Below are 22,134 nucleotides of genomic sequence, written 5' to 3' on the forward strand. Positions count from 1 at the left end.
GCCCTCCCCAGGTGTGCCTGGGTTGAGGTCAATATAAACACCGCTCCAGGCAGCAAGAGCCCCTGTAGCTGTGCCTGACGCCATATTCTCTGCCCCGTCAGCAGTGTTGGGGCTCGGCTGGTGGGAGGGAGTGAGGGGCCACGGCTTTGTGGGTGGCCCAGTGTGAGTGGGGCTCTGCTGGACTTTCTGCAGGAGTTGCTGGGCTGCCACCTGCTAAACAAGAGGATGTGTCACCCATACCTGCCGCAGGAATTTCTCCCCGGGCATAGGTAAGGAAGGAAAAAAGCAGTGGGGGCCGGGACAGGAGGGGTACCTCAGGCAGGGAAATGGAAAGCTTCCAGAAGAGCGCCCGGGGCCAGGACCGTCCTGGCTGGCCTGCAGGCACCAAGTTGGCCGGCGTGCTCTCGCTGGTGTGGCTCCACGGCCCTTCCTGTAGGCTTTCAAGTCCTTGCACACATTCAGCTGTTTTACCTGGGAAGGGTGGGAACAGTTCAGCAGCAGCTGGCCTGGGGCTCAGCTCACATTTACTGAGAGACGCCTCGGCTCGGTCCCCCAGATTTGCTATGAGAACGCTCCTTGCGGGGTGGGGGGATGCTGGCTGCATGGGAGACGATTCCCCGCCTCTGACCAACTTCAGAATTGTTTACCACTGGAGCAAGTGCCCTGATAGGGTTTTCCTCTGTATAACCAGTAGGTTCTGTTTTTTATTTTTTATTTTTTGGTTCAAGGTAGGCTTTATTCCTCTTTTTTGTATTTATAGATATAAGCATGGAAATAATTCATTCATATAAATAGGTCTATGGGAAGGGAAGAAATTCTTTTTAATTTTATTTTTTTTTAATTTTTGAGTTTTATTTATTTTTTTATACAGCAGGTTCTTATTTGTTATCTCTTTTATACATATTAGTGTATATATGTCAATCCCAATGTCTCAGTTCATCCCACCCACTCCCCGCCACTTTCCCCCCTTGGTGTCCATATGTTTGTTCTGTACATCTGTGTCTCTATTTCTGCCCTGCAAACTGGTTCATCAGTACCATTTTTCTAGGTTCCACATATATGCGTTAGTATACAATATTTTTTTCTCTTTCTGACGTAGTTCACTCTGTATGACAGTCTCTAAATCCATCCACATCTTTACAAATGTCCCAATTTCGTTCCTTTTTATGGCTGAGTAATATTCCATTGTATATATGTACCACATCTTTATCCATTCATCCATCGATGGGCATTTAGGTTGCTTCCATGACCTGGCTATTGTAAATAGTGCTACAGTGAACACTGGGGTGCGTGTGTCTTTTGGAATTATGGTTTTCTCTGGGTATATTCCCAGTAGTGGGATTGCTGGATCATATGGTAATTCTGTTTTTAGTTTTTCAAGGAACCTCCATACTGTTCTCCATAGTGACTTGGTATGTTCATACAAATTGAATGTATCAATTTACATTCCCACCAATAGTGCAAGAGGGTTCCCTTTTCTCCACACCCTACAGCATTTGCCGTTTGTAAATTTTCTGATGATAACCATTCTAACTGGTGTGAGGTGATACCTCATTGTAGTTTTGATTTGCATGTCTCTAATAATTAGTGATGTTGAACAGCTTTTCATGTGCTTCTTGGCCACCTGTATGTCTTTTTTGGAGAAATGTCTATTTAGGTCTTCTGCCCGTTTTTGGATTGGGTTGTTTGTTTGCTTAATATTGAGCTGCATGAGCTGTTTATATATTTAGAAGATTAATCCTTTGTCTGTTGATTCATTTGCAAATATTTTCTCCCATTCTGAGGGTTGTCTTTTCGTCTTGTTTGTAGTTTCCTTTGTTTTGCAAAAGGTTTTACGTTTCATTAGGTCCCATTTGTTTATTTTTGTTTTTTATTCCATTACTCCAGGAGGTGGATCAAAAAAGAACTTGCTGTGATTTACGGCAAAGAATCTTCTTCCTATGTTTTCCTCTAAGAGTTTTATAGTGCCTGGTCTTACATTTACGTCTCTAATCCATCTGGAGTTTATTTTAATACTTGGTTAAACAAAATACATCTTTTGTAAACAAACCCAGCACAAGGCCAACAAAAAGGAATAAAAGCAAGAAAAACAAAAAGCCTAGGATTGCCCCTTACTGGGCATCAGGGTCAAGACTGCCCTCTTTCTTAAAGGAAGTGGGGCTTTTTGCCCTTGGGCATCAGCATAGGTCCCTGTTCCTAAGCACCAGAATTGGATATGAACAGAGAAACCAGCCCTGAAATGTTTAAGCGTCTTTGCATATATCCCACTGGCTCATGGGGACTCCTTTGAAGTGCCATTTGCACAGGCCCCAGCAGATTGGTGGCGAGGAGTTTCCTTCTCCTCCCAGGAAATGGCTTACATCATTGACAGTGCCAGTGGACCCAAGGTCCTGCTTGTGACAATCAGCAACGTTGGCTGTAACTTCTGGCTGGTGGTGGTTGGAATGTCTGTGCAGTGGGGAAGAGCTCCCTGTGGTGCCAAGCAGGTCTGGTGTAGAAAATGGTGTGGAAGAGAATGCGGCCACTTGCTGAGAGGGTGTAATGTAGTTGCCACTTGGTGGCCTCTGTTACTCAGCATAAAAAATGGCCTTGTTGGATTGAAGATACATGTGCAGAAAAAGTGCTGGTGTACACATGCACTCCAGTCACAGTGGGGAGAAAGCCTCAGCTTCATCCTGTTAAGCTTGCTCAGGCTGGACATGCAAGTCCCAGGCTGGCTCTGCTATTGGAGAGGTCTGGCCAGTGGGGCAGCTCTCAGACCTGCCGAAAACACTGACTTGTGAGGGCTGGACAGGCCATCCTTGCCTGCCCGCCTGCCCTGAGAAAACCACAGCCCCTGTGGTTACAGGCGGTGTAGTATGACCCTTACTTCTCCTTTTGTTTTCCCAGGTTACGGGGAGAATAGTGGCCTACAACTATTTAAAGAGGTAGGGGGCAGGTCTATTCTCAGTTGATCTGTAAAGGAAGCTACAGAGAGATGACAAAGCGTAATGCACATGTCCACCCAATGTGAGGGCTCTGCTTCTTGTCACTACAGTAACTCCAAGCCTAGGACTTCTACCCATTCTAGCTGCTCCAAGTTTCTGAAGGCTTATCTTCCCAATACTTTCCTTGCCCAACTCTGTCTCAAACTAGTAGAATTTGATGTCAAAGGCAGTCTTATTTTTTTCCTGATTTTTGCCAGAGTGGGTCAGCTGGAAAAACTGCCCTTTTGACTATCTTGTGCCCCAAAGCCTCCTAAACCAGTGCAATGCAGTGAAGTGGGAGGGATGATGATGGAGTGAGGCGGACAAACTGCCCATGCCTTCCCCAGCCTGGTTCTGGCCACATCCTCTTAGGTATCTAGCTCACCCTGTCACACTAGACTGTTGCAGGATTCAACCACCCGGCATGGAATATTAGAGAACTTTTCATTATAAAACTCCAAGGATGGCCATAAACCACTCTTAAAAATGGGGTAAGGGCTGCTTTAAGTGTTGGAGACAGCATGCTGTACTGCTGCTGCAGTTTTGGAGATGGTTTCCTATGAGGCCTTTTTGCTCTAAGTCCTTCAAACCCGTCAACATGGGCTTTGCCTGTACTGTGTCTTCAGATCCACTGGTTGCCAGGAAAGGGGAATTGAAGGCAACATCTCCAGGTGAGTCAGAGTAGCAGTGAACTCCAGCAGAGCCTCTGCCAAGTCCTCAGAGAAATGGGGAAATAAGCTAAAACCCACCTTTCTTTCTCCTCTCTTAAATAAAACAAAAGTCATAATTTGCCCTAAGCACACAGAGCTCCCACTTTCCTTTCCCAGAACAAGTAACACTGGTTGGTTCTGTAACAGTCTACACGTCTGTCCTACTGCACTGTCAAACCTGAGGGGGAAAACCCGTTGAGATGTTTGGGGACGTGGCAAGGGCAGACCCACTGTAGAGGCCACAGCACATCACAGAGGATTTCGGGGTTTGAGGTGAGGGAAGGCTGGGTAGAACTGTGTTACACATCAGCCCTCCAACTCTGATGGGCCTCCACCTCTTCTGGTACCACCAGCAGGAGTTCACAGTTCTTTCCTCGCAAAAGATGTTTTAGAAATTTCCTGAGCTCACCCTTGCCTCCAATCCATTCGGGAGTCTTCAGTTTGGAGTCCAGGTTGTAATAGGCACCTCCCACCTCTCGAACACAGATCCAGTGCTGCCTTTTGAGTGGCAACTTCGGTGGACCCCAACACAGGCTGGAGGGCAGATTCATGATGAAGCCCATAACGTTAGTGAGAGCAATGGCTCCGACATCCTTGAGCTTGTCCCACCAAACGGCTTCACAGTCTTTGGTTTGAAGTGCTGCCATAATGACGTTCACATCGTAGTTCCCATTTCCCAGCATGCTCTTCTTGTGGGGGGTTATCATCATGGTGTTTGGAGACAACCTCTGGAAAATCTCTTGCAGCGTGTCCCGGGTGAAGGCATTGCTGTCCTGGAAGACGTTATTGAGGGCGTGCAGAGCACAAAGCTCCCTGCGCTGTTTCTCATGGTAGATTTGTAGGGGTGCAGCCTGGGGCAGCTCCAATGATTCGGATTTGGCCTTGTCTCCTTTCCATGGCACGCAACTCATGTTTTTCGCTTTAGGTTCCAGAGAGGGCTAAAAACACCCCACTCTTCCCTCCTGAGGAGGAATGTAAGCTTCTCAGTTTTTGCAGGATTCCTGAGGTCTACCTTATTTTCTGGTGTCCATGATTTATGCTTTGTCACGGGGAGAAAAGGCTGTAATCAAAAGGAACAATAATCCCCCTCTTCTCAAAACAAAGATAACTTTTGGATTTAGTGTATTTTGCCACCACTGTCGAAGTGCAGAAGTTAAAAAAAACATATAAAATCTAAGACCTTGTTTTCCTTCTTCCACCCTCCTCTTCTACCCCTTCCAAAAAAAACCCACGATTTTCTTGCTGTATTTTCCTTTCCGCAAATGCCAAATAGGCCTCAAGGCAGGAGGACCGAACGGAGTCGGTCACATCGCTCCTTTTCTTCCATTTCTTTGGTACCACAATGCCACTGACTCAGCAGACAAGGCCTAGGTGGCGGATAAAATGCAAATTTCGAGCAGCTAGCGAGGGCCGGCCAGCGTGGGATCGCGGGCCCTGCTGGGGCGTCGGGAGAGGCTCTCCATCCTCTGGGGTGCGGTGGGACCCCGCGGGGCCGAGGACGGCGCAGCTCCCTCGGAAAGCACGGACTCTCACCCTCTCGCCGCGGCCCGCTGCAGGCCGCCAACTGGGCCGCGCTCGGGCGGGCGGGCGAGCGAGCGCGCGCACCTGAGCCCGATGTCAGCGGCCCCAGCCCGGCGCCGTGCTCCGAAAACGCCCTCCTTCGCCGTCCCAGCCCCCGCGCCGCCACGGCATCCCCTCTGATGTCGGCCTGACGTCAGCGGCGCCGGCTTTGGGGCCGCGGCCCCCGTGTGTCTGTTGCGCCCGTGCAGGCTGCGTTGGGCCCCCTGGCGGTGTGGGGTGGGTAGCCCGGCGGCGGCTGTAGCGGCAACTCGCCCGCAGGTAGAGATAGTGCCCGGCTCCTCAGCTGGTGCCCGGATCCTCTGCTCTCTCCCTCCGGGGCTGGGCAGGGCGGACGGAGTCCCGCCCCGATGCCTGTCCCACCCCTCTCCTCCCCCGGGGCGTCGGCTCAGTTCCCAGTCTATTTTTTCCCGATATGAGTGTTGCTACTCCAGCTTTCTTTTGATTTCCATTTGCATGGAATATCTTTCTCTATCCCCTCACTTTCAGTATGTATGTGTCCCTACGTCTGAAGTGGGTCTCTTCTAGACAGCATATATATGGGTCTTCTTTTTGTATCCATCCAGCGAGCCTCTGTCTTTTGGTTGGAGCATTTAATCCATTCACGTTTAAGGTAATTATCCATATGTATGTTCCTATTACCATTTTCTTAATTGTTATGGGTTTCTTTTTGTAGGTCATTTTCTTCTCTTGTGTTTCCTACTTAGAGAAGTTCCTTTAGCATTTGTTGTAGAGCTGGTTTGGTGGTGCTGAATTTTCTTGTTTTTGCTTGTCTGTAAAATTTTGATTTCTCCATCGAATCTGAATGAGATCCTTGCTGGGTAGAGTAGTCTTGGTTGTAGGTTCTTCCCTTTCATCACTTTAAATATATCATGCTACTCCCTTCTGGCTTGTAGAGTTTCTGCTGAGAAATCAGCTGTTAACCTTATGGGAGTTCCCTTGTATGTTATTTGTCGTTTTTCCCTTGTTGCTTTCAGTAATTTTTCTTTGTCTTTAATTTTTGTCAATTTGATTACTATGTGTCTCGGTATGTTTCTCCTTGGGTTTATCCTGCCTGAGACTCTCTGTGCTTCCTGGACTTGGGTGGCTGTTTCCTTTCCCATGTTAGGTAAGTTTTCAACTATAATCGCTTCAAATATTTTTTCGTGTCCTTTCTCTCTCTCTTATCCTTCTGGGACCCCTATAATGGGAATGTTGTTGGATTTAGTGTTGTCCCAGAGGTCTCTTAGGCTGTCTTAATTTCTTTTCATTCTTTTTTCTTTATTCTGTTCTGCAGCAGTGAATTCCACGATTCTGTCTTCCTGGTCACTTATCCGTTCTTCTGCCTCAGTTATTCTGCTATTGATTCCATCTAGTGTAATTTTCATTTCACTTATTGTATTGTTCATCTCTGTTTGTTTGTTCTTTAATAATTCTTCTAGGTCTTTGTTAAACATTTCTTGCATCTTCTTGATCTTTGCCTCTATTCTTTTTCCAAAGTCCTGGATCATCTTCACTGTCATTATTCAAGGTTGCCTATCTCCACCTCATTTAGTTGTTTTTCTGGGGTTTTATCTTGTTCCTTCATCTGGTACAAAGTCCTCTGCCTTTTCATTTTGTCTGTCTTTCTGTGAATGTGGTTTTTTTCCCCACAGGCTGCAGGACTGTAGTTCTTGCTTCTGCTGTCTGCCCTCTGGTGGATGAGGCTATCTAAGAGGCTTGTGCAAGCTTCCTGATGGGAGGGACTGGTGGTGGGTAGAGCTGGATGTTGCTCTGGTGGGCAGAGCTCAAAAAAACTTATTCTGCTTGTCTGCTGATGTGTGGGGCTGTGTTCCCTCCCTGTTGGTTTTTTGGCCTGAAGTGATCCAGCACTGGAGCCTACCTGGCTCTTTGGTGGGGCTAATGGCAGACACTGGGAGGGCTCACTCCAAGGGGTACTTCCCAGAACTTCTGCTGCCAGTGTCCTTGGCCCCACGGTGAGCCACAGCCACCCCCTGCCTCTCCAGGAGACCCTCTAACACTAGCAGGTAGGTCTGGTTCAGTCTCCTATGGGGTCACTGCTCCTTCCCCTGGGTCCTGATATGCACACTACTTTGTGTGTGCCCTCCAAGAGTGGAGTCTCTGTTTCCCCCAGTCCTGTCAGAGTCCTGCAATCAAATCCCACTAGCCTTCTAAGTCTGATCCTCTAGGAATTCCTCCTCCTGTGGCCAGAACCCCAGGGCAGGAAGCGTGATGTAGGGCTCAGAACCTTCACTCCAGTGGGTGGACTTCTGTGGTGTAAGTGTTCTCCAGTTTGTGAGTCACCCACCCAGCAGTTACAGGATTTGATTTGATTGTGATTGTGCCCCTCCTACCGTCTCATTGTGGCTTCTCCTTTGTCTTTGGATGTGGGGTATTTTTTTGGTGAGTTCCAGTGTCTTCCTTTCGATGATTGTTCAGCAGTTAGTTGTGATTCTGGTGCTCTCGCAAGAGGGAGTGAGCGCACGTCCTTCTACTCTGCCATCTTGAACCAATCTCCACTGGTGAGTTCTTAATTAGCAGTGTGAATGGTATTGTTAAAGGTCCTGAATCAGGATTGAAATACCCCCCACACATAAAGGTGTAAGAACCTGGGGAGGCCACACGCAGACAGCACCCTTAGGGCTTCCGACTTGACCCCTCAACACTCTGGTGTCCCGCCACTGCTTTAGGATTTCTGGGGGCCCAATGCTGACTTTAAGGGTTCCATAATCCAGCCTCTGTCTGCCTTTAGTGAGACCCACATTTCCAGGATCCTACAGAGCAGGGTCTGTGTGACTGTTCTGTGGCTTCTCTAACAAATGACCACAAGCTGAGTGGTTTAAAACAACAGGAATTCATTCTCCCCCAGTCCTGGAGATCAGACATCTGAGATCAAGGTGTTGTAGGACTGAAGTCCCTCCAGAGGTTCCAGGATAGGGTTTTTCCTGCCTTATCCAGATTCCGGGGGCTCCATGCGTCCCCAGGCTTTTGGCTGTATCCCTCCCATCTCTGCCTCTGTCTTCACGTGGCTTCTCCTGTGTGTGGGTCTCTCCTCTTTTGTCTCTTGCGAGGATGCTATCATTGGATTGGGGCCACCCTAACCCAAAATGACCTCACCTCGAGATCCTTAACTACATATATGAAGACCCTTTTCCGACATATGGTCCTGTTCACGTGTTCTGGGGGGACACATCTTTTGGGGTCACCATTCAACCCATTATCTGTGTATAAAATAACCCTAATTTTAGGAGATTACCAAGATCTCAAACAGATTGGCACAGACAACAGCCATGTGGGTGGGGGTCTGGTGATGATGAGGACTCTAGAATCACCTGGAAAGGATCAAGGCCTGGCTTCATCAGAAAGTGAGCTCTTCCACCATGGGGCCCGTGGAAACAGCCACTCCTCTATTTCCGTGGAAAGAGACACAGTGCCAAGTCCAGAAGTGGTTACATTGCAAAGCTGGCTCTTCTGGGATTTCCTCATCAATAGCATTATGTAACCAATAACTACTGGCTTGCAGAAATCGCTTTCTGGTACATGATGACAGCACTGTCACTTTAGGTGCAGCAAGCCTAGAGTAGGAATGTTTGAAGGAGAAGAGTTTGAGAGATTGTGAAGCTTGTTTGTTCAGGAAACTGAGCAGATTTTTCAAGGTTGTCAAAGAAACTTCTCTCTTAAACTGAAGGCAGGGCTGAGAGAGCTGAACTCCAGGGATCTTTTAAAGGGGCGGCTCTGAAGCACCATCACCTAAGTGGTGGTCTCAGCATGAGCTGGGGTTTGTGAAAAGTGTGATGAGATTAAGCCTGACTTTATGTGACAGGTGGGGAGGGGTTTGCAAAGCACCTTGGCTTTTAGAGTAAAGGTTTGTTGCTGGAACAAAGTGTCTCCCAAAAATGGGCCGAAGCTGAAGATGCCTCTGTCCCCCTCCTTGTGAAAGTCCAGGGAAGGTGGGTGTCGGGGCCCAGGCTTTTTTCCCCTTGTTTCTCCTCCCTGCTTCCAGGTGAGGGCTCTAACCAGCAGGGTGGGGTGACCACGGGGGCATCATTCCCTCCATCCTAGGATGCAGGCTGGCCAAGCCCCTCGCCACCTCCCCCGCTTCCCCTTGGTAACACAAGACACTGTGTCCCAGCTGCAAGGGGTGGGAAGGCTGGGGGGTGCAGGGTAGCCATAAACAGGAAAAAGGGAAATGGGTTCTGATGGGCAGCTGGGCGGCTCTCCTGTGAGGGTCACCTGGACGCTAGTGTGGTCCTGTGAAGCTTTGATGCTTTGTCGTTCCGGAAATCCTATAGGAGACGGTCCACGGCAGGTGAAACTATTGCTGTCAGTGGAGGTGGTGAAGCCAAAGATCTACAGTCCAGACTAAAGGTGCCGATGTACATACAGGACAAAACCATCTCATGTGAAGGTAGTTCAGGCACGTTTAACATGAATGCAGTCGTGTTAATGCCTAACATCTTCTATCTCGTGCCTCCCCTCCGGGACCCCCTCCTCAGTTCCTGAGGCTCCTGTAACTCATGTACAGGGGAATGGAGAGTGAGCTCTGTCCAGTCTGAGCCCTGAGTTACCCTGTGTGTGAGTCTCTTTGGGGCTGCCGTAACTAATACCACAGACAGGACAGCTTAAACACAGACATCTCCCAGTCCTGGATGCTGTCTGAGATCAAGGTGTTTCTTCTCAGGCTTCTCTCCTTGGCATGTAGACAGCCATCTTCTCCCCATGTCCTCACATGGTCTCCCCCTGTGCCCATCTGTGTCCTAATCTCTTCTTGTAGGACATCAGTTTTTTGGATTAGGATCCACCCTAGTGACCTCATTTTTACCTTGATCGCCTCTTTAAAAACCCCGTCTCCAAATACAGCCACATCCTGGGATCCTGGGTTTTAGGGATGCAACATGTGAATTTGTGGGGGACATGGCTGAGCCCACACCATCCTGCCTAGGAACAATTATGTGCCTCAGTCCCTGCTTCCCTCAAGTCCCACGGGGATCATTCGATGGCTCAGGGAGAGTCTGGGCAGCGTTTGTGTCCCGGCTGGGGAACCCTTCTCTGCTCTCTTTGATTATGCAGTGGCAGTGCATTGCTAGCCCCGTCCTGAGGTGAGCCATTCTGGGGTTTTGTGCCGTGTCGCCTAGCCTGCTGAGATGCTCATTGTCAGGGGACGCAGGAGCCAGCAGCCTAGTGGGGATGCCAGGGACTCTCAGGGCCATGATGGATGCCTCTCCCACCAGACACCCCAGCAAAAGTGGGGAAACTTTGCGGGGGTGTACGGGTGGGAGAGAGTCAAAGTCTCATTTATGCTTCAGAAAGACCACTCTTTGGGGTGGGATGTGAGATGCACTTTGGGGGCAGCGAGCTTTGTCAGGGCCTAATGGAGGGATCGGGCTTGGGCCGGGGCTGTGGGTGTAGAGGTGAAATAGTGTGGAGACTGGCCACAGACTCTGGAGCAGGAGCTGACAGTCACTGGGGCACAGGGAGAGTGAGAGGCTGGGAGGCCCCAGGGTTACTGAACCAAACTTGGGTCCCCTTGCCCAAGCGCAGTAAAGCCAATCTACTGACACCGGTTGTGGTGAAGGAAAGTAGAGCTTTAATTGTAAAAGTGCTGGTACATGGAGGACAGGTGGCTTTTGCTCTAAAACCCCGAACTCCCTGAAGGATTTCAGCAAAGCATTTTAAAGGCCAGTTTAAGAAGGGAGGTCACAGGGTATGTGACCAGCTGGTGCACAACCCTCTGGCTGATGGTGAGGTAACAGGCGGTTAACATTGTAAATTCTTAGGCACCAGAAGCTCTGGGGCTACCTGTTCATGATCATCCAGTAGTTAATTTCTTCCACTTGGTGGTAGTTTTAACATCTGTAAACAACTCAGGAAGCGTACATCAGATACTGTTATCCAGGTACTTCAGAGAGGAGCTACAGAAGAGGATATGGGGGAGGCCTCTGTCCTGGGAAGGCCCTATAGGGTCCTGCTCTGTTACACCTGGTGCCTGGGCTCGGCAACCTGGGAAGGTGGGGCTGCTCCTGGGTGTGGGGAGCTGCAGGATCACAGTCCTCTGAGGGGTCTGGTAACCCCCAAGGTGAGATGGGGATGCAGTGGCTGGACAGAGGCGTCTGGCCTGGGAGAGGGGTCCAGGCTGGAAATGTCACTGGAATCATCACAGGGAGGGAGAGGAAAGGCCAATGAGGGCAGGTAGGTCACAGCAGACTACGTGCAGGTGACGACTGCGGTCCTGATGGAAACACCTCACAGCCAGAAAGGAGTGGCCGTCAGGGACTCGGCTTCATTCTCTTGTTCCTTTGTAAAACCGCTGTGTCAGAGTTTGAGTCACTGCCAGGAGACTTCTGAGCCCAGTGCTGCCATGGCTTCATCAAAGGGCCCAGGTGGAACACAGAACCACTGCAGGCCCCGCCCATGTCCCCACAGGGAATGAATCCCATCAGGGCACCAGGCATCACAGACTTCAGAGAACCTCTGTCCTCAGGACCGGTCTTCCTCCTTCCTCTCACCTACTGGTCAGAGACCCAGGAACCCCCAATCCGGCTCCACCCCCAGGGCCTGGATTCTGGGACAGCTTAGGGGTAAGCAAGACCCTTAGGCTCTGTTATCTGCCTAGTGGTGAGGATGTCTTAAAAGCTACAATTGACTGATTATGCAGGACTGAGTGTTTCCAGCAGGTATGGGTGGAATGATGGGGTGTGAAGTTCCTATGCCTGCAGGGTCTTCCCAGCGTGAAGATCTGTGCGTTTCCCCCGGCCAGTCAGCATCCTCCCAGGAAGCCCAGATCCAGGATTATGAGGGCAGAGGCTCTCCCCTTGCTTACTTGTAACTTCCCACTCCCACACCAAGGAGCCTGGCTCCCACCATCTGCCACTTATCTATGCATTGCTCCTTTCCAGGTTACATGTGCAGAGGTTTCAGAATTGTTAGCTGCTACACCCTGGAAAGAACTTCATAAAATAAAGCCCACTGTTTATGCATGGTCAACTTTACCTTTAGTCTACAGATTCTGTTCATTTCCAAAGGTTACTTAGGTCAGCACCTTTTGCCCTATCCCCTACCCCTACTGTGAGTTTTTTCCATACATTTCTTTCTTTTTGCGGGGAGGGGTTGCATTGGGTCTTTGTTGCTGTGCATGGGGTTTCTCTAGTTGCGGCGAGCGGGGGCTACTCTTCATTGTGGTGCGTGGGCTTCTCGTTGTGGTGGCTTCTCATGTTGCAGAGCATGGGCTCTAGGCTCGTGGGCTTCAGTAGTTGTGGTGTGCAGGCTCAATAGTTATGGTACACGGGCTTAGTTGCTCTGCAGCATGTGGGATCTTCCTGGACTAGGGCTCGAACCGTGTCCCCTGCATTGGCAGGTGGATTCTTAACCACTGAGCCACCAGAGAAGCCCCTTCCATACATTTCTAATGCAGTTACATTCTGACACATTATGTATTCCATCCTGTGACACTCCTACATTCTAAATAACTAAAGTTGAATAGATTATGATTGACCCCTTGGGCTATACAAATCTATGGGCATAGACAAATGTATAGTGACAGGTATCCATCCTAGAGTATCACATGGAATACTTCAAACCCCCACCCCAGGATCTGCTTATCATCTATGCAGCTTTGTCTTTCCTAGTGTGTCATAAATGGGGTCATACTGGGTGCAGCCTCTTCAGACTGGGTCCTTTCACTTAGCAGTATATACTGAAGATTTATCCATGTGTTTCCATAGCTTGCTGAGCAGTATTCCATTGCACGTGTATGGGAGGAAAAACAATTTTCCCTCTACTTTTCTAGGTTCTTGGTTGAGACGCCCCCCCCCCGGCCCCCCAATAATAAAAGACAGATTACCAGGAGAAAAACAGAAGTTTAATAACATGTATACCCCCCTGTATACAGGGGAGATACCAAGGAAAACTGACTCACTCCCTGAAATGACCAAAGCCATCACTTTAAAAACCATCTTCAGCTAAAAACAGAAGAAAGATGTTGGGGAAGGGGGGAAGCCAGTTATGGCAAGTTATCATGCAAAGCACAGCAAATAAACGTATGATTGTTAGCACATTTAAGTCAGGACTTCTTCACTGATAACAGTTACTTGAGATTTCATTATCCTTTCTGGTGCAAAGAGGGACATACCCTTATAAATGGAGACTTCTATATTGTAAATGTCCTTCACAAAAGGGAAATCTCTACTCAGTTTTCTGAGATTCCTTTTTTTTTTTTTAAGCAGACTGAAATAAACCTTATGCCAGAGAGGCATATTTTGGGGTGGCATATTCTACTTACCTTGACATGGATGTACCCCAGTTTGCTTATGCATTCATGTATTGAAGGACATTCTGATCTCCTCAGGTTTTTAGCCATTTATGAGTAGAGCTGCTGTGCATAATTGCATCTTTGTTTGCATTTGGACATAGATTTTCAAAGCAGTTGTCTAAATATTGAAAGCACGATTGTTGGATCCCAAGGTGAGACTTGTTTAGCTTTGGAAAGAAGTGACAAACTGTCTTACAAAGTGGCTGTACATGCATCCCACCAGTAAGCAGGAAGAGTTCCTGTTGTTCCTCACCCTCTAGCAATTGGTATTGTCATTATTTTCAGTTTGGCTGTCCTGATCTTGGAGAGGCACCAGTAAGTGGTGGCGTGAAGTGAGATCTTAATTCCCTGCCCAGGAATTGAACCTGGGTAGCCTGGATGAAAACTAGGAATGCTAGCCACCACACCCCCTGGCTCTTGCCCCCAGTGAAAAATGCATTTCTTACAGAGGCAAAACTGTAAAAACAGGTACAAAGTTTATTATTAGAGGCATAGCACAACAACAAGTGGGAAAGCACACAGAGAAACAGTTTGTTTAGTTAAGACAGAAGCAAGGCAGAGATGCACACCTGGAGAGAAAGGGTGTGGGCATCCTCCCAATGAGAAGGAGGGTAGTAAAGACGTCTCGTTAAGTCACTTATATAGGGCAGTTCTTCCGGGTCTCTGTTTACCTCTGGCCAATTATCTGGTTTCTTTTTCCGCACCTGCCCTGCCCTAGGACCCTCCCCAACATGCATGTGCAACTTTTTTCCAAGATGGATTACAGCCCAAGAGACCTATGGGACGTCCTTAGCATCACCTATTTTGGGGTGGTGCCCCTTCCTTTTTGACCCCCAAGGAGGCTTTCTGCACATGTGCAATGTTTCCCTTGCCCCAAGGATGAGAAATGTATGACCTCTTGATCTTTTAACAGGGTTTAGTCCCACTCTGTCCTTGCCATAAAAATGTGCAATGTCCAGTTACTTACCCTGTTTCTGTTGCTGGTTTTTGTATCGAGGTGCAGATCTCGAAATATAGACAGGAGTCCAGTCATAAACATGTAGTCCTGGAGCCCGTTTGTCTCTTGCTTCAGGAAATGTAAACAGGGGGCTGCTAATGAATGTCCGGCCTGGAGCCCATCTTCTTCTCACCTCAGGAAGTGTGAACAGGAGGCCAGTTGTAAATTTCTATCCTGGAGGCCATCTATCTCCTGCCTCAGTCCTAATAGGTGTGCTGTGGTATCTCATGATTTTAATTTGTAATCCCCTAACGGTGTATGATGTTGACCATGTTTTTGTATGACTTTTACTATCTGTATATCTTTTTTGGCTGGGTGTCTGTTCAGATCCTAACCCATTTTTTTACGGGGTTGTTTTAGAGGTCTTTGTCTATTTTGAGTCCAAATCCTTTATCAGACACAAGTTTTGCAAATATTTTTCTCCCAGCTTGTGGCTTGTCTCTTGATTTTCTGAATAAGGTCTTTGAGAGTAGAAATTTTTAATGTCATAAAGCCCATAAGATTACTTTTTTCTTTTGTGCATTGACATTTGTGTTGTGTGTTAAAACTCAAAGCTCATGATCTCCAGACCAAACCCAAGGTCATATAGATTTTCTGTTTATCTCTGTAATTTTTATAGTTTCACATTTTAAATGTCTGTTAATAAATTTGAGTGAGTTTGGCATAAGTTTTAAAGTTTGTCACTACAGTCATTTCACTTCATACAGTTTCCAGTTAATTGTTCCTTAACTATTTTGGAGAAGTCATGGGATACTTGACTATTTCAGTTTGAATTTTCACAGTTTATCGGATGCAGCAGAAGTGCCCTTAAAGGGCGGGGCCACCACTGAACTGGGAGGTGGCTTGGTCTGCACGTTTCCATTGGCTGTTAGGGAACGTGAGCCCCGCCTTCCTGACCCTCGGCAGGAACGCACATTTTGCCTGCGGACTTGGCTCCCCGCGCAGCCGACGGGAGCCCCGTCTCCTCAGACCCGCTGGGGCTTTGGCTTCTGGAACACGCGGGGCTGAGTCCATGCTGACGGCCAGGCTTCAGGACAACAGGGTCGAGTCCACACTAACAGAAGCCGGGTCTCCTCAGGACCCACTGGGGCTTCAGCTTTGGGACATCGTGGGGTCCATTTCTCTCTGACAGGAGCCTGGTCTTCTCAGGACCTGCCGGGAGGTGATGCCGCTGAGGGAAAAGGTGTGGAAAAGTGGGGAGAAGGCTCCTGTGTGTGAATGGCCACTGAGGGTGTCTGTCTTCAGAGGAGCCAGGAGAGGAAGGGCTTGATGTGGAAAACTGGGTTTGGGGCCACTTTTGTAGTGTTGTTCTTTGGCGTGTGCCGTCTGGTTTTCCCAGCACCATTTATTGAGGGGACTGTCCTTTCCCTGGTGTATGTTCTTGGCTCCTTTCTTGTGAATTAACTGACCACATACCTGTAGGTTTATTCCTGGACTCTCTGTTCCTCTGGTCTGTGTGCCTGTTTTTTTGCCAATTCCACACAGTTTTGGGACTGTAGCTTTGTAATGTAGTGTGAAATCAGGGAGTGAGATTCCTCCAGCCGGTTCTGCTTCCTCAGGGTCGCTTTGGCTCTTCTGGGTCTTTTGTGGCTCCACATAAATGTTAAGATTGTTTGTTTTGTTTCTATGAAATGTCATTGAAATTTTGGTAGTGGTCACACGTATATGTATATTCCTTTGGGTAGCATGGACATTTTCACAATATTTTCACCCATGCGCACGGGATACCTTTCCATTGATCTGTGTCTGTTCAGTTTCTTTCATCAATGTCTTAGTTTTCAGTGTGCAGATCTTTCAAGTCCTTGGTTAAATTTATTCCGAGTTTTTTGGGGGATGAAATTATAAATGGAATTGTTTTCTTAATTCTTCTTTCTGATCATTATTAGTGTATAGAATCACAAATGATCCTGCAGTTTTACTGAATTCATTTTTTCAGTTCTGACAATTTTTTTGGTGGTTTTATGTGAAAACCTAGAATTCAGAAATCCCACTGTTTTCCACTACACCCAGGTCATCCACAGCGCCCAAGACCTAGTGAATCCTAATATTATCTTCCCACAGTGCCTCTTAATACCATGTGGACAAAGTGATTAGCATCACTGCTTTGGTTGAATTTGGTCTGGGTAAGTCTTGGCCTCTCTAGCAATGTTTGATGTCATCTCTGATTTTCTGGCATGTTACTGACATGGCTGTATTGAAAAGTATTTTCTAGTAAATTTCAAATGTTTAAACTTTAAATAGCAGTACAAAGTTTTCTATATTCACACCAAATACTGCAGTGTGTTTTAGCCAAAACAGGGCCAGTCTCCCAGGGAACCAGGACATAACTTCAAAATGAGGGATAATTATGGTTTCCACATTATAATCCTATCCACAGGACCACTTCAGCTTTCACCAGCTGCCTCAACTTTGTGGAAATGTCTTTCTCCATTCTAATCCAGTTTTCTTTTTCTGGAACCATCACTGGGGCTTTCCCTCATTTTAAAAACCTTCATGGATTTTAAGTGTACAAGATGAGTATGATCTGGGTGGCTTTTCCTGTATGGCTTCTTTCACTTAGGATGTTTTCAGTGTTTATCCATGTTGTAACATGTATCATTTTTTTCATTGTGATTGAAAACACATAACATTTATCATTTAAGTCATTTTAAGTATACGCTTCTATAGCATTGATACTTTCACATTGTTGTAAAAACATCCTCACCATCCATCTCCAGAACTTTTTCCTTTTCCCCAAGTGAAACTGTAACCGTTAAACACTTATTCCCCTCAACCCCTGGCAAACTTATTCTACTTTTTGTCTTTGAATTTGACTTATCTGGATACCTCATACTAGTGGAATCATAGAATGTTTGTCCTTTTGTGTCTGGCTTGTTTCACTTAGCATAATGACTTCAAGGTTCAGAGACATTGCAACCTGTGTGAGAATTACCTTAGTTTTAAAGGTTGAATCATATTCCATTGTGTATATACTACACTGTATTTATGCATTCATCTGTTGAAGGACACTTGTGTTGCTTCCACCTTTTGGCTACTGTGAATAATGTTGCTATGAATATGGGGTACAGATATCTGTTCCAGTGCTTGCTTTCTAATATTTTGGGTGTATGCCCTGGAGCGGAATTGAGGGATCATACGTTAATTCCATGTTTAAGTTTTTGAGGAGCCGCCGTACTGTTTTCCACAGCAGCAGCACAATTTTACTTTATTTCTTTATATGACAGAATAATGCAACTTATGGATCTACCTTATTTTGCTTATCCATTCACCCGTTGGTGGACATTTTAATTGTTTCTATCTTGGGCTATTGTGAACATTGCTGCTATGAATATTGATGTATAAGTTTTTATTTGAACACCTGTTATCAGTTCTTTGGGTGTATATCTAGGAGTAGAGTTGTTGAAAATATGATAATTATATTTGTGAGAAAATGCCAAAGTTTTGTACCCATAGATTGCACCATTTTACATTTGCATAAGTAAAGTTTAAGGGTTTCAATTTCCCTACATTGTTGCCAACATTTGTTATTTTTATTTATTTTTAATATAACCATTTTAGTGTGTGTGAAGGGGTATCACATTGTGGTTTTAATTTGCATTTCCATCATGACTACTGTTGTGTGACTTCTTTTCATGTGCTTGTTGACCATTTGTATGCCTTGTCTGGAGAACAGTCTATGCAAGTCCTTTGTGCATTTCAAAAATTGGGTTGCTCTTTTATTGAGTGGTAAAAATTCTTGATATATTCTGTAAAGACTCTTAATCAGATATATAATGTGCCTAAATTTTCTTCCATTCTGTGGGCTGTCTTTTTACTTTTTGGATAGCCTCTTCTGATGTACAAAAGTTTGTAATTTTGAGGAACTCCAGATTATCTGTTTTTTCTCTTTCATTGCTTGTGTTTTAGTGTCAGATCTGAAAAACTATTGTTAAGTGCAGGGTCATGAATCCCTTGGTTTATTCCAGAGTACCATCATCCCTCTGTATCCACTGGGCTAGGGTTTAGGTCTGGGGTTTGAGTCAGGTCATGGGAGTCAGGGTAGAGGGTCTAGGGTTCTGGGGTTAGGGTGTTAGTGTTAGAGGTTAGGGTTCTCTGGGGTTAGGGTTAGGTTTAAGCATAACTGGCCCCCATTACCCTTCCTTTCTCCTCTCTGAGGTCTCCAGGATGGATAGCATTTGCCCAGGATCACACACGAGTCAGGGAGTTGAGCTGGACCACTGTATTTCTACCCCCCAGTCCTGGGCTCTGAGAGAAGAATGAAATGTCTGTACTGTCTCTGACTGTTTCAAATCGAACTCGAGGTCAGTCATGGGTTTTGGAGGGTGTCAGGAGTCATGCATGGTTGCTTCCTGCCCTCCCATCTGGGAAAGGTGGTGCTGGCCTACTCTGCCAGAGAGGAGGGCACTCAGTGGACATGTGTGGATTAATGCAGGACTGGGTGTAGCAATGTGCCAGCCCCCTGCCTACTTGAGGGCTGGTGGGGCCCTCCTGGGACTGCAGGCATCCTTTGTCCCATCTGAGTGGGTATCAATAGACAATCAAGTCTCAGGCAGGACAGTCCTTGACCTCTGACCATTCAGGGAGGCATCTGTGGTCCTCTAGCTCAGTTCAGCCTGGGCCCTGTCAAGACCCTGTGGACAGTTAGTGAGCTGACCATGGTGGTGAGCAATGGAATAGCCATGTGGGCAATGTAGCCTTTCCTTTGAGATGTTTCAACTACCAACATCCATGTGGTTGAGATAAGGGCCTCCCCTTCACAGCCTTCACAGCCTCATAGCCTGCTAAGAGAGGTAATAACCCTCTAAATATCTGAGTGTGTCCCTGACACAACAACCATACAGCAGACCATGGCCCTGCAATCCTTTGTCCTTTTAGTTGTTAGAAATTTTGACATTCATATTCATTAAGAGTCAAAGTTATGGGAGTAACTGGGCCTCCCAATGGTAGGTTCACACTGAGACTGCATTGTCTTGGAGAGCCATGTGCATCCATGTGGCCTCTGGAAAGCCTGCCAATTATGGGTTCAAGGCATGGAATAATTCTGAGCCTCCCATTACTTCATTGCACAAGAGTTTCCTTACCACCCTAGCATTTGGTTTCTTCCCTTAGTAAAGGAGACAGAAGAAACTGGAAAAGGAGCAGTATTGTTTTTCAGGGATGGGTAATTAATATGGCAAGGGGGATGGCATAACTCAAAGGCTCCCACCTCTCAGGGGCAGGAATGAGGTCTGTGTGTCTTCTGAGGGCACATGGGCTGTTCTGGGCCAGCCTCTGAGATGTGAGGACCTGATGCCCAAGGCAGGAGACTTGAGTTTACCAACAACAATGATCCTGCCTTTTCAGCAAGTCAAAGAACTTCTTGCAGTCTTGGGAAGACAGTAAAAGCACTGGATGAGTAGCTGCAGCCCCTGACCCTAAGTGAACCCCTTTCTTCCTTTCGTGTCAGATTGTGTGCTATGCTGTGAGCTGTCATTGACATAGAATCTGCTGCTTTCTCACAGCCAGCATCTGTTCTCATGCCCAAATCTAGTGCCTCAGTTTTCCTTTGGGAATTACATCTCACCTGCTTCCAGTCCAAATAGTTCCAGAAGAATGAGTCCATGTTCCACCCAGCTCGAAGATGGGTTTACAACCCACATCTAGCCGGTCCCATTTTCCATCTTCTGGTGATGGGTCAAGGATGAGAATGAAACCCAAGCCAGGCCAAAGGTATTCAAAACCATGACTTTTCTTAGAACCCAGGAAAAGGAGAAACTTTTTATCGGAAAAAGGATGGTGAGTGGTTGTCAGCCTAGAGTTGCTGTTGGCCCAAGGGCAGTGAGAGAGACTGTGCCTGTGAATGGGGTCCCCCAAAGGCACTGAGCAGGACAAAGGTTTGGTGAGAAACAAGGTCACACAGAGAGTGTGAGACACTGGACCTGCCAGGTCCAAACCCATTCTTAAACTTGCCACTTGCAAGTATTAATTTATTTCTACCCTTATAATAAATACTAATTTATTTTACTTCAGTAAGTGTGTCCAGTTCCTGGGAATAAAAAAAGTCCTAGTTGACACATCCAAATGAATAATCCCTGATCCATCCTCAGGTGTCCTCACTGGGTAGGTGTGGCTGGGGGAGATGAAGACACTGGCTGGGGTCATATATTAGGGGAGCTGCCAAACAGCTCTTTCCCTGTCCTGGGAGAGGAAAACCCTGGAACAGTGATAGGATAACCAATAGGGGAAGAGGTTCCTCAGTGGTTAATTAGTCTTTTTGTATTTTCCTTAATTTAGGGTTCATTTTGGTAATGTGTTTTTACAAAGAAATCACCTGTTTCCTCTAGATTTCCAGTTTGTTACAATAGGTTTCTCTTATTTGACTTTTAATTTTTCCAGTCTAATTTTCTACAGAATCATCACAAATAATGAACAAATATTGATACTTTATTATTAACTTAAGTCTCTATTCATGTTTCCTTTGTTATACCTTTCCTTGTCAGGGTCTCAAAGGACATGGGGTAATCATGTCTGTTTAGTCTCTTCTGGGCTTTGACAGTTGCTCAGACTCTCCTTGTTTCCATGACCTTGACAGTGTGGAGGAGGACTGGTCAGGTATTGTGTAAGCTGCCCTGCACTGGAATTTGCTTGGTGTTTTTGTTGTAATTAGACTTGGCTTTGAAAAAGCAGATCACAGAGGTAAAGTGCTTCCTCACTGTATATCAAGAGAACAGGCTCTTAAGGGAACTGCTCACTTACATCGTTAACTTTGGTCACCAGGCTGAGGTAGTGTTTGTGAAGTTTTCCCACAGTGCAATTAATTTTTTCCCATGTCCATCCTGTGTGTCTTATTAGGAGGAAGTCATAATGCAGAAGCCACACTTGAGGAGAGAGGGGTTAGCTTCACATCCTTGATGGACAGCTGATGTCCATCCTTGATGGACAGCTAGAGTTGCTTAGTCTATATGAATTGTTTAGAAGCTTTCTGCCTAGGAGATTTCTATTTAACATCATTCATCAAAAACTATGTAACTTATTTTTACCAGTTTGGACACATGAATAATCATTGTAAACTTTTGGTTATAATCCAGCACTACATTATTAGACTGCTTAGTTCATTCTTGCTTCGGCTGTTGAGAGCATTTTCTGTTTGCTCCTGTTTTCATTTTACATAATTTTTCTTTTGTGGGTTTTTAAAATTTTTGGTACTTCTTTACTCTGATATTTTAAGATTATCCTGCTTCATATATTTACTGTCTCAGTCCTAGCATCAGCCCTTTCTTCAAAGAGCCCTTGTTCCTTTTATTAGAGAATGGTGTTAAAAACTTACATGTGGGAGCTAAATATGCTCCGCTGACAGTGCATGGAAATATATGCATGTATCCCAGCCTGTGCAAATACACATAATTATAAAGATTTCCATGTGGAACTATGTGTATCTCTATTAGCCTAAAGATAGTTTATACTGATGCCTCCAACCTGATCTGTTATGACATGGATATTGCAACCTTCTCACTTTGTCTGTGACTTCCCACTCCAGTGGTAAGAAACCTGGCTTCCACCATTTGTCATTAAATTCAGTACTTGTTCCATTCAGTTACTGATATAGTAGTTTCAGGA

General features: G+C 46.4%; 1 pseudogene; it reads right to left on the reverse strand.

The window, feature by feature from the left end:
- Nucleotides 1–3,915: 3,915 nt before the first annotated feature.
- On the reverse strand, nt 3,916–4,854 carry LOC113617865 (josephin-1 pseudogene; annotated as a pseudogene).
- Nucleotides 4,855–22,134: the final 17,280 nt, after the last annotated feature.

The sequence above is a fragment of the Aethalodelphis obliquidens genome, unplaced genomic scaffold (genome assembly GCF_003676395.1).
Source record: "Aethalodelphis obliquidens isolate GAN/ISIS:26980383/991018 unplaced genomic scaffold, ASM367639v1 scaffold5, whole genome shotgun sequence".
In the NCBI taxonomy this organism is placed as follows: domain Eukaryota; kingdom Metazoa; phylum Chordata; class Mammalia; order Artiodactyla; family Delphinidae; genus Aethalodelphis; species Aethalodelphis obliquidens.